This window comes from Musca domestica, unplaced genomic scaffold, assembly GCF_030504385.1.
Source record: "Musca domestica strain aabys unplaced genomic scaffold, Musca_domestica.polishedcontigs.V.1.1 16, whole genome shotgun sequence".
NCBI lineage: Eukaryota > Metazoa > Arthropoda > Insecta > Diptera > Muscidae > Musca > Musca domestica.
In genome coordinates, this window is record NW_026712219.1 from 8,405,015 (window position 1) to 8,422,422 (window position 17,408).

Genomic DNA, 17,408 nt, shown 5'->3' on the forward strand with positions numbered 1-17,408 from the left:
CCACCCCACCCATAACATCGTAGATATTTTGAATTTACTACCCATTAGTCATGTCAGTCATAAACAAACAAACAAAAAATGCACCGGAAAAAATTCCAACATTGATTTGACAATTTCTAACAAAAGATGCCCCGCATGACATGATTAGCTCATAAATGGATTGAAATGAAATTCCAAAAAAAAAACCGAATTTATGCATTGTCAAATAAATCATTGCTAGCCTGGATTTCAATGAAGCAACAAAAGAAAACTATTGGAAATCAATTTAATTTCTAGGGAAATTTTCTAACCCCTTGCGGTGAGGCTGGAAAGTGTTTTTCATTACGATGCTATTTTGTTGAAAACGTTGTTAATGCCATGCAAATGCATGGAAAACTTTGGCTATCAATCGTAATGGTAACTGTTTTCTAGACAAGATATCTCTGGTCTGTCTGGCTGGCTGGCTGCCTGCCTGTCACAATCAAATAAACGCCCACCATAAAATACCCTGAGACAAACTCGTGCACACACAACCACATAAACACTACACAGCTATCTATGTAAAGACCAGTTTGAGTAGACATTGATATTTTTCTCTTTGAGAGCAACGAAAAAAATTCCATTCCTGATCTGGGTCTTTTAAAAGAAAACCCAAGCTCCACTGAACTGAGAAGGTAAAGGGGTATCACAAAAAAGTAAAAAAAAAAACAAGATTGATTTCTGTTGGTGGCATAAACAGGGGGTATCATGGCCAGCTAACACCCAGTGGGGAAGCATTAAAATAAAGGTTAACGGTTCTTTTTTATCATCCGCTCTTTGGCCACGGATCCCTTTGGTTTATCCAAAACTAAACCATGTTGGCCACCAATACACACGCATACACACACACCAACCTTTGTTCCAGACTGCAACTGCAACACTCTGATAGATAGGTATCCCAAAGGAAAATAAAGAAATGCAAGCAGCAAGCCAGAGTCATGCAACGAGACGGAATATAGACAGACAACAACAACAACAGCAGCAGGAGCCTACAGATAAACTACAAGCGATAACAACCACAACAACGGCAACATGTATAAATGTTATTGGCACTGGGTAACCAGTAACCACAAACGAGAACAACAGCAGCAACAACATGAAAAGACCCATCAACCACAAGACGGCAAACGTCGAGAAAACAAGAGACAAGTCGAGACGAGCCGAGTGAATAAAACAGAGCAGCAAAGCAAATGAGAGGAAAATAAAAAAACAACGACAGCAGCAAGGAACAAGCAATGGCAACTTGTGATCGGTTACAAAGGCATAACCCAGTGAAACTTTTACTATGAGTTAAAGTGGGACAATTAGTGTAGAAAAGATTGGATTTTTTTTTATAAAACTTCAATCCTTTTTAATTATACTTTATATAAAATTCGGCCTTTTCTGGATTAAAACTTTGAGAAACAAAATTTATGCACATCATACATATACAATTCTTGCACAACATATTCAAATTATGCAGAACAAAAAACAAGTAAGCAAAGGCTACAGTCGAGCGGGGCCGACCGTTCAATACCCTATAACACTATAATAAACGATACCGTTTATCTGAAAAATAATAACGATACATGATATTGTGACAAATAATAAAAGAAAACTATCAGGTTTCGTTCTCTAATTTTCGAATAATAGCAACTTAAACTAATTTGCTCATTTCAAATTTATTAGTAGATGTTGCACGTAAATGGTCTTCCAAGATCTGGAACCAATATTTCCCAAAGACCTCTAATCTCTCAGAAGTGGCAAAAGATTAACATTTATTATTGGTTTTTGACTGAAACGCATCTATATGAAATACAGACATTTGACTATATTCTTCAACGAAATCAGCGTTAACGAAATAGTCAGAAGTGCGAAGATCGACTCAGCTCGGCGAGCTAGGAAGATCCATATATACTTTCCTATATGGGAAACCAATATTTCGAGGTGTTACATAAATTCTCAGTCAAACTTATAATACCTCCAACACATAGTGTTGTAGGGTATAATAAAGCAGTAGAGAAAGGCTAAAGTCAGACTGGGCCGACTTTATGATACGTGGTGTAGGGTATCATAAAGTCGGTTTGTGCATATACACGGTGAGAAAAAAAAAACTGCAACAAAGTCAAACGTCATAATTTTTCACTTTTTTTTTATTTTATTAAATGAAAGCAAATAATATCGGAAATACCATAAAATTTTAGAATAAGTTTAGATTTGTTTGAATTGGTCACCTTTGGCACGAATTATGGCCTTCAAACGGCCAATGAAACCGTCACATGCTGCCTGAATGTTGCTATGCGGTATTTTGGCTCATTTCCGGCGAAGCGCTTGCTTCAGGTGATCGACACTTTGGGTTTTTTTAGTGCAAATCTTGCTTTCCAAAATACTCCAGACACAATAGTCCAACGGATTGATATCCGGAGATTTTGGTGGCCATTGTGCGCTGGAAATGAAGCGAGGAACCTCATTTTATAACCATTCTTGGGAGGCGCGTGCTAAATGCCATGGTGCTGAGTCCTTTTGGAATGTTCAAGGCCTGCGGCCAAAATGTTTGCGTGCCCAAGGCTTTAATACACCCTCCAGAATATTTTCGCTATAATATTCAGCATTTATTCTGATGCTACGCGGAGCGGAGAGCGACCATTGGCTGTTATGGCGGCCCACACTATCTTTTATCTTTCCGTTGCGGTGTAAGTTCTTGCACTTTTTGGAATTTTAATAGATTTACCCCGAGCGCATTTTTCAATATTTGTCGAATGGAATATTGCAATATTTTCAGCTTACAAGCCATTTTTCAGCCACTGCGACGCGGGTTTCGCAAGTCGCTTTTTTACTTTTCAAACCATTTTTACTGATGTTACTGTTTTCTTTCGTCCACTTCCTTGACGACGGGCTACGCTACCGGTATTTTTTCTAAAAAATTTCACTGGGTTAGACTAAAGACTCTTTTCAGCAGATCTCCAAGTGTCACGCATGAATTAGTGACAAACTAGAATAACTGCCCCAGCCCCTCTCCGACTACCAAATGACTTTTTCTTAAGGAATGCATTTTAAAGAAGCCAAAGGTGCAAGTAAATTTTTATGGTCAACCCAAAAGGAAATAAGAAAAGAAACAAAAAACAAAGATCTAATACCGGTGAACGAACATTTACATAGTTTTGTGGTGGTTCCAAAACAACAGCAACAAATTTTATGACCACTAAAAAATTGTAAGCGTCTCAAAACAAATTAGGTGATACTTAAACAAGAAATGTCGGTAAGTCGAGGTAAGCGTTGGGAGGAGATAAGCTTTGTTAGAGCAAAGTTTACATGGTCCAAAAACAAACACACACACACACATTTAAAGGCATAGATAGATATTAAAATCTAAAACCTAAATTACACAACACCAAGTATGTCCTATATAGAGGCGATAAACTCATATGTAGAGACTAACGAACTTTTTTCGTCTTCTTTTATAGTTAGAGATAAGATAAGTTAGTTTGGTTTCGTTGTTGTTAGTTTTAGTGTAAATAGTAATATGAAACTCTTATCATAATAAGTCCATAAAAATAATAAATAATACCAACTATTGTAAAGAGAATATCGTTTATTATATCGATTTAGGGGCATTCATTGAAAATAATTCGTCGTCGATTTAAAAGGCAATTGTATGAAGTTTGATAAAGAAATAGAATTTGTTCCCTTTAACCACAATTTTAGCTTTGGATTCCAAGTCCGCTTTGCTGGATAGGATACCGAACCAGGGATAGAAAACACAGTAGAATGGTATAATTTTCAGTATTCAAACAGTACCCTCACGGATAATTTTTATCATATTTAGTTATAAGTCTTCCACATGTGTACTATTGACAGTCTTTCCACTGGTTTTTTGTAGAAGGGACACCTTCAAGAAGTCTCCTATATAGAAACTTTTTAAAAATCCTTCTATACACAGAAAACACTTTTATAAGTGAGGGTCCTTCCAGACAGATAGAACATAATCAAGGGATATTTCTATGGATAATAAGGAACATAAGTTCTCCGGGAGACCTCCTTCACATGGATTTCAGGAAACCTTCTTCAAAGGTCATCTGTGGGTAACAAAAACTTCCCGATATATTAAATCGACAGGTGGAAATCCTGGAAAAACTTTTTGATTCAGAAGATCCCTTATGCTTTCCTAATAAAGGCGACCTTTGAACAGTTATATATCTACTGAAGATCGTTTGAGAGGAATTTTATCTATAGATGTCTTCTAAAAAGTAGACACATTGTAGCTCCCATTTGGCAGTCTTTTTAATAAAATGGCGCCCAACGTTGCTTGCATTAAATTATGGCAATCCCTATGCGGGGGTTACATTAAAATTTTTCAAAATTTTTCTGCGTGAGAGACAGATTTATCCATAGAGGTCTTCGGAGAGTTTATCCATGTATTGAATTGCCTTGAAAGGTTCTGCGACGAACTACATTAAAATGCTGAAAAAGGTGTACGCATGTAAAAAAAAACACAACCCTGAAAGGTCTTCTAATTAAGGAAGTCCTCTAAAAAATCGGGGTAATAAAATATAATGGCATCCAACTTAAGGCTACATAAGATGTTCCTAAAAATATATACCATTAAAATTTGAAAAATTTTGTGTCCACGGAAAACAGCTTGAGTAGAAATTGTAGCCATAACAGTCTTCTGGAAGGTCATCTATTTATAAAATACCGCTAATAGATATAGATATTATTTTGATAGATGACCTCTAACGAAACATTAGACGTTACACAAAAGATTAGTTTTGTATCATGACGACTTTTACTGTTCACTAAATTGGCACCCAACGGAGGGCTATATTAAAATATTACTTATTACAGGGTGAGATGAAAAAACTGCAGCCAACTTCAGACTTCTGTCATTTCTAAGCCACTCGTCCGACAGATGTTAAAATTATTCCAGTTACAGTTCATTATATTGTTTAAAAGGGTACAAGAGCATTTTGGTGAGAATTTTCTAGAAAAAAAGTTATTCGTGATGGAACTCAAGCGTGATAGTGTGATTTCATTATAATTGGCTGGAAAACCACAAGTGGCTATAGTTAGAGCACTACACTCCATTTAAATGTAAATAAATCTATTGTGTCTCGTAACATCGCTTGTTGCTGTGATACTGGTAGTGTAGTCCGACGTCAAGGAAGCATACGGAAGAAAACAACATCGGCAGAAATGGTTCGAAAAGTAAAGAAGCAAATTGATCAAAACCGGTGTCGCAGTGGCCGAAAAATGGCTCGTGAGCTGAACATATCGCAATATTCCATTCGGCAAATATTGAAAAATGAGCTCGGGGTAAAGCCATTGAAATTCCAAAAAGTGCAAGAACTTACACCGCAACAGAAACAAAATAGACTCAAAACGGAAAAAAGAGAAAAAGTGGTGAACTGCCGAATTTGGTTTTCTCCGAGGTTTGCAGTTTGCAAACAAACAAAATGATCGTGTTTACTTGCCAAAGATGTCAAATGAAAACGTGCACCTTCGGTTGGCCACCAGAAGTCAAGCGCCGGTCATGGTGATGGTATGGGCCGCCATAACAGCCGATGGTCGCACTCCGCTCGTATCAATCGACCGTGGCATCAGATTAAATGCTGAATATTATCGCGAAAATATTCTTGAGGCTGTATTAAAGCCTTGGGCACACAAACATTTTGACCGCAGACCTTGGACATTCCAACAGGACTCAAAATGGGCCAAAATACCGCAGAGCAACATTCGGGCAGCGTGTGACGGCTTCATTGGCCATAATTCGTGCCAAAGGTGACCAATTCGAACAAATCTAAACTTATTCTAAGATTTGATGCTATTTTCCTTTGATTCTATAAAATTTAAAAAAATTATGGCGTTTGATTTTGTTGCGGTTTTTTTATTTCACCCTGTAGAATACTCCTGAAAGATTTTCCTTTTATAGATTACTTCTAACCAAAAAATGGCTTTGTGTCATGGCGACTGTTACTGTTTATGTTAATACACTAAAGTGGCGCCCAACGTGGGGATACATTAAAATATTGTTTATCATAAACACAGTTTTAGCAATAACATGTGTCAATGCTAATACGGAGAATACGTGGTCGTGAGTAAAAGTCTCGTTTCGAATTCTGCTTTCAGACAAGTATTCGGTCTATAAATTTTGCCAAATTGACAAAAAAATATAGTGGATGTCAGACGTTTCAAATCGATTTTGAAAACAGGCAAACATCGTCTTTGAATTTCTAATAGGAAAGTCAAAAAATGAAAAGTCGAGTTACGTACCTCTCAGTTCTTCAGTTTCTAGGCACCTACAATTGTAGCTGTCTGCACAGACATACTAACGAAGCCAAGAAGTCGCTCAGTTTAAAAACTTCAATTTAATTTTCTTTACTTTTTGTTTCATAAAGAATATTTCAATACATTTTTTGAAACTTGAAATCAAACTATCAAATTCTCCCCCAATTCTGACAACAATTGCCTCAGCGAAAGTATCATCTGCAAAACGAAAAAAAAAAACACACAACAAAACAGTTAAAAAAATATATCCACATCTACTGCACCATGAACGTGATCTGCGTCATAACGCAAAAACGTAAACGAAGCTGAAGATGATGTAGTTTTCTTAAAAAATGAGTTTTCTTTACAATTCAACTCGTGATCTATACAAAAACAAAAAAAAAAACAAAAACAACTGAGACAACACTTCGAGAAGCCACAAAAACCGGTAATTCATGCATTTTTTAAAGTTCAACAAGAAGGAGGAAAGATGAACAAAAACAACAACCACACAGAAAAAAAAAACAAAACATTACCACTACATTGGCAAATATGAAACACACTCACTCACCTTGTCATCATATATGCGTGACATATACACACATTCCAATGGCATACAAATGTTCGGGTTAAAGTGTTTGATCATTCTGCGCTTTCAAACCATACGCATGCGCAGCAAATATGAATTATGCTATGGAGTGATTGTGTGCCATGTTGAATTTCTTTTGTGGAAATTCACCACAATTTCAATATCTATTTTTTTTCGTTTCTTGGTTTTGTTGTCATCATCACCATCATTCTCACTAGCCGCAGCAGCATCCATCTCCATACATCTTTGTGGTCCGTAAATTGTGCTCAAATAAAACATGAAATATGACAATTAAGTCGACATAATAGCCTTAAATAAAAAAACGAATTATTGAAAACAAGACACAAACTCAAAACGAGTTTAACATATTTGAATGGATAACTAAAGATATATCATTGCGTCTCTATGTTCATGTGTGTGTGTGATTTTCAAATACGATTTTAATTTGCTTAGCCAAAATCAAACAAATTTTCATCGACACTAATGTTAAGAATGAAAATGCTATAATCTCTTTAATGACAGCTAACTTAGTGCAATAAAAATGTAATTATTTTTGAAAAGAAAAATTGCTAAAAATTGTTGAAAACGCATAGCGATTTGTTTGGAATTTGAAAGTCAGAATTTTCAAAGATATATTTGTGTAATATATATATATTTTTTTTTTCAAATAAATAATGCTTAAACAATTATATAATTTATTTAATGACAAATATTTTTCTTCTATTTTCAGGTGTGTATTGAAATTACCAATTTTCTATAAAAAGAATGTAATACCGAGTACCGATCCAAAGAGAGAACACCTTCTAGATATCTTCTACAGGTTGATCATTTATTGTAGACCTTTTGCAAAAAGAAGACTTTCAGAGGTCTTCTGCACTCAAAAAGTTCTTCGTTTCTTGGATGTGCTTCCAAAGATCTGTTTTAGACAAAATACCTTTTTTACAATTCGAAGACCTCCCAGAGGTACGAAACAAAGACCCCTCAAAGGTCTTCCATGAGAAGAAAAGCCCTTAAAGGTCCTCTGTGGAACAAAACTCCGTTTAGGGCCTTCAATGAAATTATGAAAAAAACGTCTTAAAAGCCTTCTATCAAAATCAGACTTCTATAAATATGAGCTCTTCCAGTCAAAAAACATTTTAACAGATCTCCTATAATGAGAAGACCGTCCATAGCATTTCTATGCTAAACCGGCATTTACGGGTTTTTCTATACTGAGAGGGGACTTCAAAGCTCTCCTATGAAAATAAGGTCTTTAAAACTCTTCCATGAAACATCAAACGATGGCCTTTAAATCTTTTATATGAAAATAAGACATTTTAAAGCTTTTCTATGAGAAAGTTTAAGCTTTTAGATAGAAAAGACTTTTTAAAGTCCTTATATGAAAAGATGGCTTTTCAAAATTTTCTATTTAAATATATCAAAGCTCTTTGGTGAAATGACGTTATTCTACTTAAAAAAAGACATTTTAAAGCTCTCCTAAAAAGAAAATATATTTTAAAACTCATCTTATTTCCATAGAAGACTCTTCTAAAAAAATTATTTTATAGTTCATCTACAAAGGAAAGAGCTTTTATAGCTCGTCTATGGAGAGAATCATTTTCAAAATTTTCTAGGAAGAGAATAGCTTTTAATAGCTCTTACAAGGAGAGAATTACTTTTAAAAGGAGACAAAACATTTTGAAGCACTCCAGTAGAGAGAATAACTTTGAAAGCTCTTCTATGGTCTTTTCTAAGAGAAGATCTCTCAAAACCTTTTATTTATGGAAATATGTCTTTTTAAGGAATAAAGGTATCCTGAAAGCTCTTTTATGGTGCTCCTTTGTGACCATTGCACGAAATTGAGACTTTTTTGATAAATGTTAAGACACTCTGAGAAGATAAGAAAACCTAAAGCACTTCTATGAAGAGAAGAACCATTGAAGAGCCTTCGAAAGATTCTGTATGAAATGAAGCCTTTCGAAATGCCTGCTATTAAATGGAGTGCTTAGAAGGGTCTTTTCGAGCAATTTCTTCCACGAAAAGATTCTACCGAATGGCCCTCTATAATAAATCGTCTATAATAAACATACGGAGGGGTGTCTTCTATGAAGTAAAATATTCCGAAAAGAGTCTTCGAAACACTGTTTAGAAGTCTTTTATGAAAAAGTTGTATAATTTTATGTTTAATTTTCAAAATAAAAAAAATCGTATTCAGCTACGTAAGCGTTAATATATCTCATAGTAAATTGGGCATGAAAAATTGTATTTTCATTAAAAACAAAACAAAAAAAAAAACAAACGATCACAAAAAACCCCCACCAAAAATAGTCTGATGAAATTTTACAATTTTATGGGAAAATGCAAGGCAAAACTAATTTATTTGCCATTTAGAACAAAACAACACTTTTTTCCACAATTTTAGTAAGAATTCTTTATTTATGCAAATTGCATCTTTCACCTTAACCCTGAACATTTTCATTGAAGTATGGCATTTACTTTTCTATTTGCAATTTCATTGGCATAGTGGGAAACAATCAAGGAGAGATAGACATGTGTGTGTCATACATGTATGGAACATACATGCATACATGTACTCGTATGTATTTAGTCTAGCAAGTTCATAGAATGTTGTTTCAGTTATTTAATTAATGCATTTTTAATTAAATTTATTTGCAATTTAAACTTAGCAGCTGATGTGTTGGCTATTCAATTTATTGCAATATCTTGTGATTTTATTATGGTTTCAAATTTTTAACTGGCATATTGAATATCTTCTTCACAAGAATTTTTATCTTGAAATTGGTTTCATAGTTTGTTTTTGTTGTTACTTATGGTCTTGAATAATCCATTAGCTCAGGTCTTAGTCACGATCATACATATTTAAACTGAAGTTGTTTGATGCCAAACGGGGTGCCACATGACAGGCTTAAATAAACAAAAACAAAACAAAAAATATAAATAAATAACAATTTGTTATTTTTTTACTGTCTTGCAAAAGCCAATGCTATTGGCCATAATGACATCATGCTGAATAAGTGGTATATTGAATAAACAATATTTGAAAACCATAAAAGGTTTTAGAAATCAGTCGAAACGAAATTCAAACGCTCTACAAACAGAAAAATGAGGGGGGATAATTTCGGATTCAAAAATCAAATCCCAGGAAATGATCCAGTTGATCCAATTCACTAGAATTGTTCTCTCTGCTCTCACTTAAATTTACTCTTCAAAATTCTACACTTCTAGGTATTATACACGAAAAAGGTCATCGGAATTTTAATTGAATGTGCCGGGTATAGAAAAGCCACATAAACTTGAAAACGTTTCGTAAATGCGTTGAGCCTCACAATTGTTAATGCAAAATTTGCGTTAAATATTCATAGAACAAAAAAAAAATTAAATAGAATTTTAAAAACGCAGCAAAATTTCTTTTTCCGTCATTTTTATTCCATATTATTTTTTATAGACAAGAGTCGTTCACTTTAATTACATCAACATTGGGTTCGTGGAAACATCTGGTTTTTAATTTGCATTTTGCATTCTCTGAATATGGTCAGAATGTTGGAACAATTAAAAATTATATAAATAAAAAAATTGAAAAAATGGCTGCGGCTAAATAACAATGGCATTTTCCTCATTTATTTCAAGAATGTTGTAAATTCAAAATGACGATTTTTAAGGAAGTGTATAAAAATCAGCCCTTCAAAAAACTAGCTAGAATCTAGTAAATACTGAAAATCACTCGTTGTTAAGGGGAAACATTCCTGGGAGTGGAAATAAAAAAAATCCGTCGGCCCCGTGCTTATACTGTTTTCTTTTCTTTGATTTCGTAAACGATTACCCCTCTCTCCCACAGCAACATCATAACCGGTTCGCTGTTACACACAGAAAAAAAATATTTTTTCACTCTATTTCACACCTAAAGAAAAGTCTCACTCTATCCCGAATGATTCGGCTCCCACTCTTATTTTTGAAAAGGGAGAGTCTCGGGAGCGCTCCCACATAAAACAGAAGAATGAAGAGTAAACCTATTGTAAAACCCCTCTCTCTGAGCAATCCCGCTCGGGAGCAAGATTTACTCTCGAGTGATAACGTGGAAATCTGTGCTTGAAGAAAAAACAAACAACTTACATTTAAGTCGTTTAAAATCCAGAGCTTAGAATTGTTTGTAGGAAGTACTCCTGCGTATTAAAAAAAATATTATATATTCTAATATTCTATGCCGCTCGAATAAGAGCGAGTATGGTAGGTCATTTTCGACTTTGTGTAAAACAGCGGTCGTCAGCGAGCTATTCGTGAGAAAACGAAGAGAATAAACAACCAACAAACAGTTTTCATTTTTTCCACTCGATTTCACTCATAGAGTAAACATTTACTCTATTTCGAGCATTTTGACTCCCAATCTTATTTTTACAAGAGGAACACTTAATCGCAAGCTCTTTCAAGTAGCAAAAATTAGGAGAGTTAAACATCTTGTTAAACTCGTAGTCTTTGAGTTCTGTTACACGTCAGTATTTTTTCCGTCATGAGAAAACGAGCTGATCGGAGCTCTGTAGCAATATTTAATGTTGGTAACAGTGACTAAGTGAATGATCAAACACATCCCTCCAACAATCCAACTAAATAATGTTGGTAAGCACTAATTTTCTATCACATGTTTAAATAAGGGATTAGTAACATGTTTCGTAAATAGTTACCGGTACCAAAATGTACTTAATAACCCTCTCAATGCGAAAGATGAAAATTATATTCTACATTTTGCAAACCCCTAATGGTTTATTTTAACAATTAGCATATACTTTTATATCCTCCACCATACTCTGCAGAGTATATTAGTTGTTTGTAACTCATCTAAGTAATCATTTTAGACCAGAGTTAAATTCTAATGCAATTTAGCAATGTCCGTCCGTGTATTTTTTATCACGCTATTTTCCTAAGAAAATGATATAGAGTGCTGAAATTTGGTACGAGTGCGTTGTGAGTCTGAACTTAAATCAAGTTCGAAAATGGGCTATATCGGCCAAATTTTTCCGATGAACACCATACAACGGTGCCCCGGTATTTCGGCGATTTTCGGCACATTTTTGAACGGAATTGTATGGAATTTTGTATTTGTGGGTTCCCATGGGTTCCTGATCACCTTGCAAAAAAAAGTTTGTAAATGTTGAGGGTTTTTTATTAAAAATTTCAAACTATAAATTAGCAATATGTGACCCCAGTATGTAGGAATCATCCTTGCAAAGAATTGTACGTGTTTAGTATACACCCCATACCTGTACCTCCAAATATTGAGTATATTGATAGCTACATTTTTTAAAAGAATTATCTCAAACTTGGTGGTTGGAATTCGTAATAGCCGCTAACTTATCTGGCAAGTAATTAGCTGTAGAGGTCCACGTTTTCTTATAGCCCCATATACTTATTCGGAATTTTTACATCCTCCACCATTCTATACTATATATGGTAACATCCTTCATTCATTCGGTATTTTGATGTTTAGCAACATACTACAAACTATGACAGAAATTATACAGGTTCACGTCTTCGCATTCTGCTCATATAATGGTTTTAATTTAAGCGTTATTTTTGGACATTTTTTGAGAATTTTCAACTTCCTTCCCAGTGGTGGGGGGTATTAAAGTTCGACCCGGCCAAACTTAGCTGTTATATTCTAACGGAACAATTTCTTACTTTTTTGAGTTGTTATACCCCACAACACTATGTGTTGGGGGTATTATAAGTTTGATTGGGCCAGAATTTATGTAACACCTCGAAATATTGGTTTCCCATATAGGAAAGTATATATGGATCTTCCTAGCTCGCCGAGCTGAGTCGATATGTAGCTATGTATGTCCGTCCGTCCGTCTGTCCGTCTGTCCATGTTAATTTGTAATCACCTTACAGGTCGCAATTATGGCCCGATCTTCACGAAATTTAAAATGTAGGTGGGGTTAAGGTCAGAATAGAACCCTATTTCTTTTGGAGATGATCGCCAAATGTTTAGGGGTTGAAATGGACCAAATACTGAAAAAATGTCAGATTTTGCAGTAGCTATACAGGTCGCAATTATAGACCAGTCGACGCGGAATTTCGCATGTAGCTAGAGTTTAGGGCTGGCAAGAAGCCTACCCATTTGGGTGGTCATCGGATAATATTTAGCGGGTAAAATAGACCATATATTTTTTGTTGAAAAAAATTCAAAAAAAAAAAAATTCATTAAACCGCGAATATTTTAAATCCCGGCGAAATCACAAAGCCATGACAAGGTTACTTCTGATCTTTACATTGATGTTAACATCCAACAAAACGGATATATAGCAAAATATGTGCGATATATATGTTTATCAAAGAAGATATGTTTGAAAAATCTCTTATATGTCGAGAACGGCTGAACTGATTTCGACAGTTCTCATTAATTCAGAAAGGCCTCTTGGCAGGAAAGAAAAAACGTCTAAAAAAATCGCATAAAAATATCTCTCTAAAGATGAAAATATTGATTTTGTAAAATTTTCTCATATTTTTTCAATTTTGTCATATTTTTGGCATATTTTCATTTTGAATTAAACATTTGGTAATATTTCTACAGCTAACAAAACTAAGTAGTTAGGATATCAGGATATCATATACAGATCGCATTTATGGCCCGATCCTTACGAAATTTTGCATGGGGATAAGGGTCAGAATAGAAGCAGGTAATTATCGCCCGATCTTCACGCACATTTGAATGGGGATTACCGGACATTGCAAAAGCCAAGAAGTTTCGAATGGCCATCCAAAAATATTCAATGTGTAAAGGAGTGCCAACTTTTGTAGACAAAATACGAAAATGTTCATTCTTTTTGGAGAATTCACAAATACAGGAAAGACGCACTTCTGACTATTTCGTTAACGCTGACTTCGTTGAAGAATATAGTCAAATGTCTGTACCTCATATAGATGCGTTTCAGTCAAAAACCAATAATAAATGGTTATCTTTTGCCACTTATAGGTCTTTGGGAAATATTGGTTATAGATCTAGGAAGACCATTTAAGTGCAACATCTACCAATAAATTGGAAATGAGAAAATTAGTTTAAGTTGCTATTATTCGAAAATTAGAGAACGAAACCTGATGGTTTTCTTTTATTATTTGTCACAATATCTTGTGGAATTCTTTCGAGTATCTCGCCTATATAAACTGTATCGTTTATTGTAGTGTTGTAGGGTATTCAACGGTCGGCCCCGCTCGACTGTAGCCTTTGCTTACTTGTTTTTTTTTTTTTTTTTGTAGGTGAAAGATGTGGGCATAATGGTGAGCTCTTATTTCTCAACAATCTCTCGTTCCTATTAAACCAGACAATTTTCCTCATTTTAATAGCTTAGTAAAAATTTTGGACTAAGTTCCAATAAATGCAATTGTACTCCAATTGATTTGTCTTCAAAATTTCTTACTCATTGTCATAGTTTTGGACAACAATTGAGTTTTTTTTTCGTAGTTCCAAAGAAATTTGACCTACTTATATTTTCAAATAAGGCCCATAAGTCTGGCATACAAAAATATTTACTTAACGTTTTTCTTAGATAAGATAGTATAGTTGGTGTTATATTTGCCTCAAAATTGAGTGTTTTTTTATCAAACGTGTAAGGTTACAGTTTTGAAATTGTTTAATATAAAAAAACTGTCGAACAATAGTTAACTACATTTCAAGTGGTAGAACTGTTGTAAAAGGCTTTATGGAGAACTTAATTTTTCCGTAGATAATAGATGGCAATAGCGTTATATATTTGGTCTTAAGTATTTTATTAGAAACTAAATTTCTAACCAAAACCAGTAAGGAAAGGTGAAAAGTCGGGTGGGGCCGACTATTTGATTTATGCGTATGCATAAATATAATAAAAAAATGTTTACATTGGTAATTTTTTTGAAGTAGATCGATCAAACCATCTATGAACCTTATTTGAACGCGTATCATGGCTTTCGAGGTGTCACAATTTGGGTAGTATATATCCAACTCTGAATCTATTTTCAACAAATTTGATGGAAGCTTTTTTACCTATTGTACCAAATAACATTGCTGTATAGTGAGTGCATGAGATGACTTCCATAAGAATTATATTAGAAATACCCATTTGAGCAATAGATACAACGGACAGAGACAATTTGGGCATATAACACATATGCAGGGTGACAAAAAAAAGCTGCAACAAAGCCAAAAGTAATAATTTTTACATTTGTACATCAAATTTAATTTTTACACATTAGAATAAGTTTAGATTTGTTCGAATAGGTCACCTTTGGTATGAACGATGGCCTTCAAACGGCCAATGAAACCGTCACACGCTGCCCGAATGTTGCTCTGCGGTCTTTTGGCCCATTCCCGGCGAAGCACCTGCTTGAGGAATCGACACTTTGGTATTTTTTAGCGCCAATCTTGCTTTCCAAAATACTCCAGACACAAACGGATTGGTATTCGGAGATTTTGGTGGCCATTATGCGCTGGAAATGATGCGAGGAAGGCGTGCTGAGTGCGATCGTGCTGAGTCCTGTTGGAATGTCCGAGGTCTGCGGCCAAAATATGTGCGTGCCCAAGGTTTTAATACACCCTCTAGAATATTTTCACTGATGCCACGGACGATTAGTACGAGCAGAGTGTGACCATCGGCTGTTATGGTGGCCCACCATCCATCACCATCACCATGGCCGGCGCTTGAGTTCTGGTGTCCAACTTAAGGTGCACATTTTCCGCTGACCTCTTTGGCAAGTAAACACGATCATTTTGTTTGTTTACAAACTGCTGGACAACCAATGTTTTCTCATCGGAATAAACCAAATTCTGCAGTTCACCACTTTCGGGCAGGCGAAGCAACTCTTTAGCACTTTTGAGTCTATTTTCATTTCAGTTGCGATGTAAGTTTTTGTACTTTTTCGAATTCAATGGCTTTACCCCGAGCTCATTGTTCAATATTTGCCGACTGGACTATTGCGATATGTTCAGCTCACGAGCCTTTTTTCGGAAACTGCGACGCGGGTCTCGTTCAAGTCTCTTCTTTACTTTTCGAACCATTTCTGCTGACGTTGCTGTTTCCTTCCAACCGCTTGCTTGACGTCGGGCTACACTACCAATATCACGGTAACGAGCGATGGTACGAGACACAAAAGATTTATTCACATTTAAATGCTGGAGACACTTGTGATTTTCCAGCCAAATATAAAGAAATCTCAGTTTCACGTTTAAATTCCATCACGAATAACTTTTTTTCTGGAAAATTCTCACCAAAATGCTTTTGAACGCTTGTAAACAATATAATGAGCTGTCACTGGATTAATTTTAATAGCTGTCTGACGAGTGGCTTAGAAATGACAGAAGTCTGAAGTTGGTTGCAGTTTTTGCATCTCACACTCTATGGTGGACAATAGCCATAAAATCGAAAGAAAATGTATAACGAAGCTATAAAAACCTAAGCCGATCTCTATGAAATTTGGCAGAGGAATTTTCGAGCTTTATCTGATGTCCGGTATCAAATATCTTTGAAACATATATATGGGAGATATAGCTATATCTGAATCAATTTTCACAAACATTTTAACAACTTTCTTCTGGGCTGAGTTCCATCGGAAGTGCCAAAGTTCAGTACATTTGGGCTGATATTAGCCATTTGGGGCACAATAAACCTAAAATCGAATTAAGATATACGTGTGTGATCAGATCTCTATAAAATTTGACTGAGTTATTTCTGGGCTGTATCTGATGCCAAATATTATTTTTGTGGAGTTTATGTTACGCATGTGAGGACTTAAAACCCCAAATCGGATGAAACATGTATTTAGGAGTTATTTCTATATCCGATTTTCACCAAATTTAATGTACTTGTTTCTGGACTGAATTCGATCGGATGTTCAAAAATTCAGTTTATTTGGACTGATATTGGCCATTGGGTGCACAATTAACCCGAAATAGGTGGAAGATATATATGAAAGCTGTATCTAAATTTGAACCGATTCTCGAGGTCTCGTCTTTGGGCCAAACAAATATTGTTTGGAAAATTTCATCTCAATCGGTTAATGAATGCAACCTGCATTTTGTTCCCACAAATACATGGACAGATGGGCTGACATGCATAAATCGACTCAGAAAGTGATTCTATGAAGATCCTTAAAATGAAATCTCACTTACTTCTCCATGTTACAAACAAATGCACATAGACATAATACCCTTACCACTACGTAAGGTAGGGTATAAAAATCTAACCAAAACCACACACATTACCTTAAGGCTCTTAAGAAGTTTATGTCGCAATAAGTACCTCTGAAGAACATATTGTCATATCTGAAGATAAATGGGTATTTCTCAAAATTATTAAATTTGTTTGCATCTGTTTCTATGGAATTTTCCAAAAAAAAAAAAAAAATCTCAGCATGCATTTTTGCATTGTATCTGTCTGCCATGGTATCAAATAGCTTGTCTGGCATAAGAATGTTACTTCCTGTTTAACAGGAAGAACCGACCACCATCACTGATTTCTTTAGTCTATTTATAGTCTAATATCTCTCGCTATTATCCATATGTCCACATACTTTTGGCATTTACAGCCCACATATG

The 17,408-nt window shown here is 35.1% G+C and overlaps 1 protein-coding gene and 1 long non-coding RNA gene across 2 annotated transcripts in view; one reads left to right on the plus strand and one right to left on the minus strand.

Moving 5' to 3' along the window:
- Nucleotides 1-17,408, plus strand: part of LOC101898536 (Leucine rich repeat protein) — an 88,402-nt gene that overhangs the window by 15,329 nt on the left and 55,665 nt on the right. The window lies entirely within an intron of this gene.
- LOC131801392 (uncharacterized) overlaps nucleotides 9,470-17,408 on the minus strand; it is a 57,600-nt gene continuing 49,661 nt past the window's right edge. The window contains exon 2 of the long non-coding RNA XR_009341809.1: nucleotides 9,470-9,754. This is a non-coding gene — a long non-coding RNA (uncharacterized LOC131801392). The remainder of the gene's footprint in view (nucleotides 9,755-17,408) is intronic.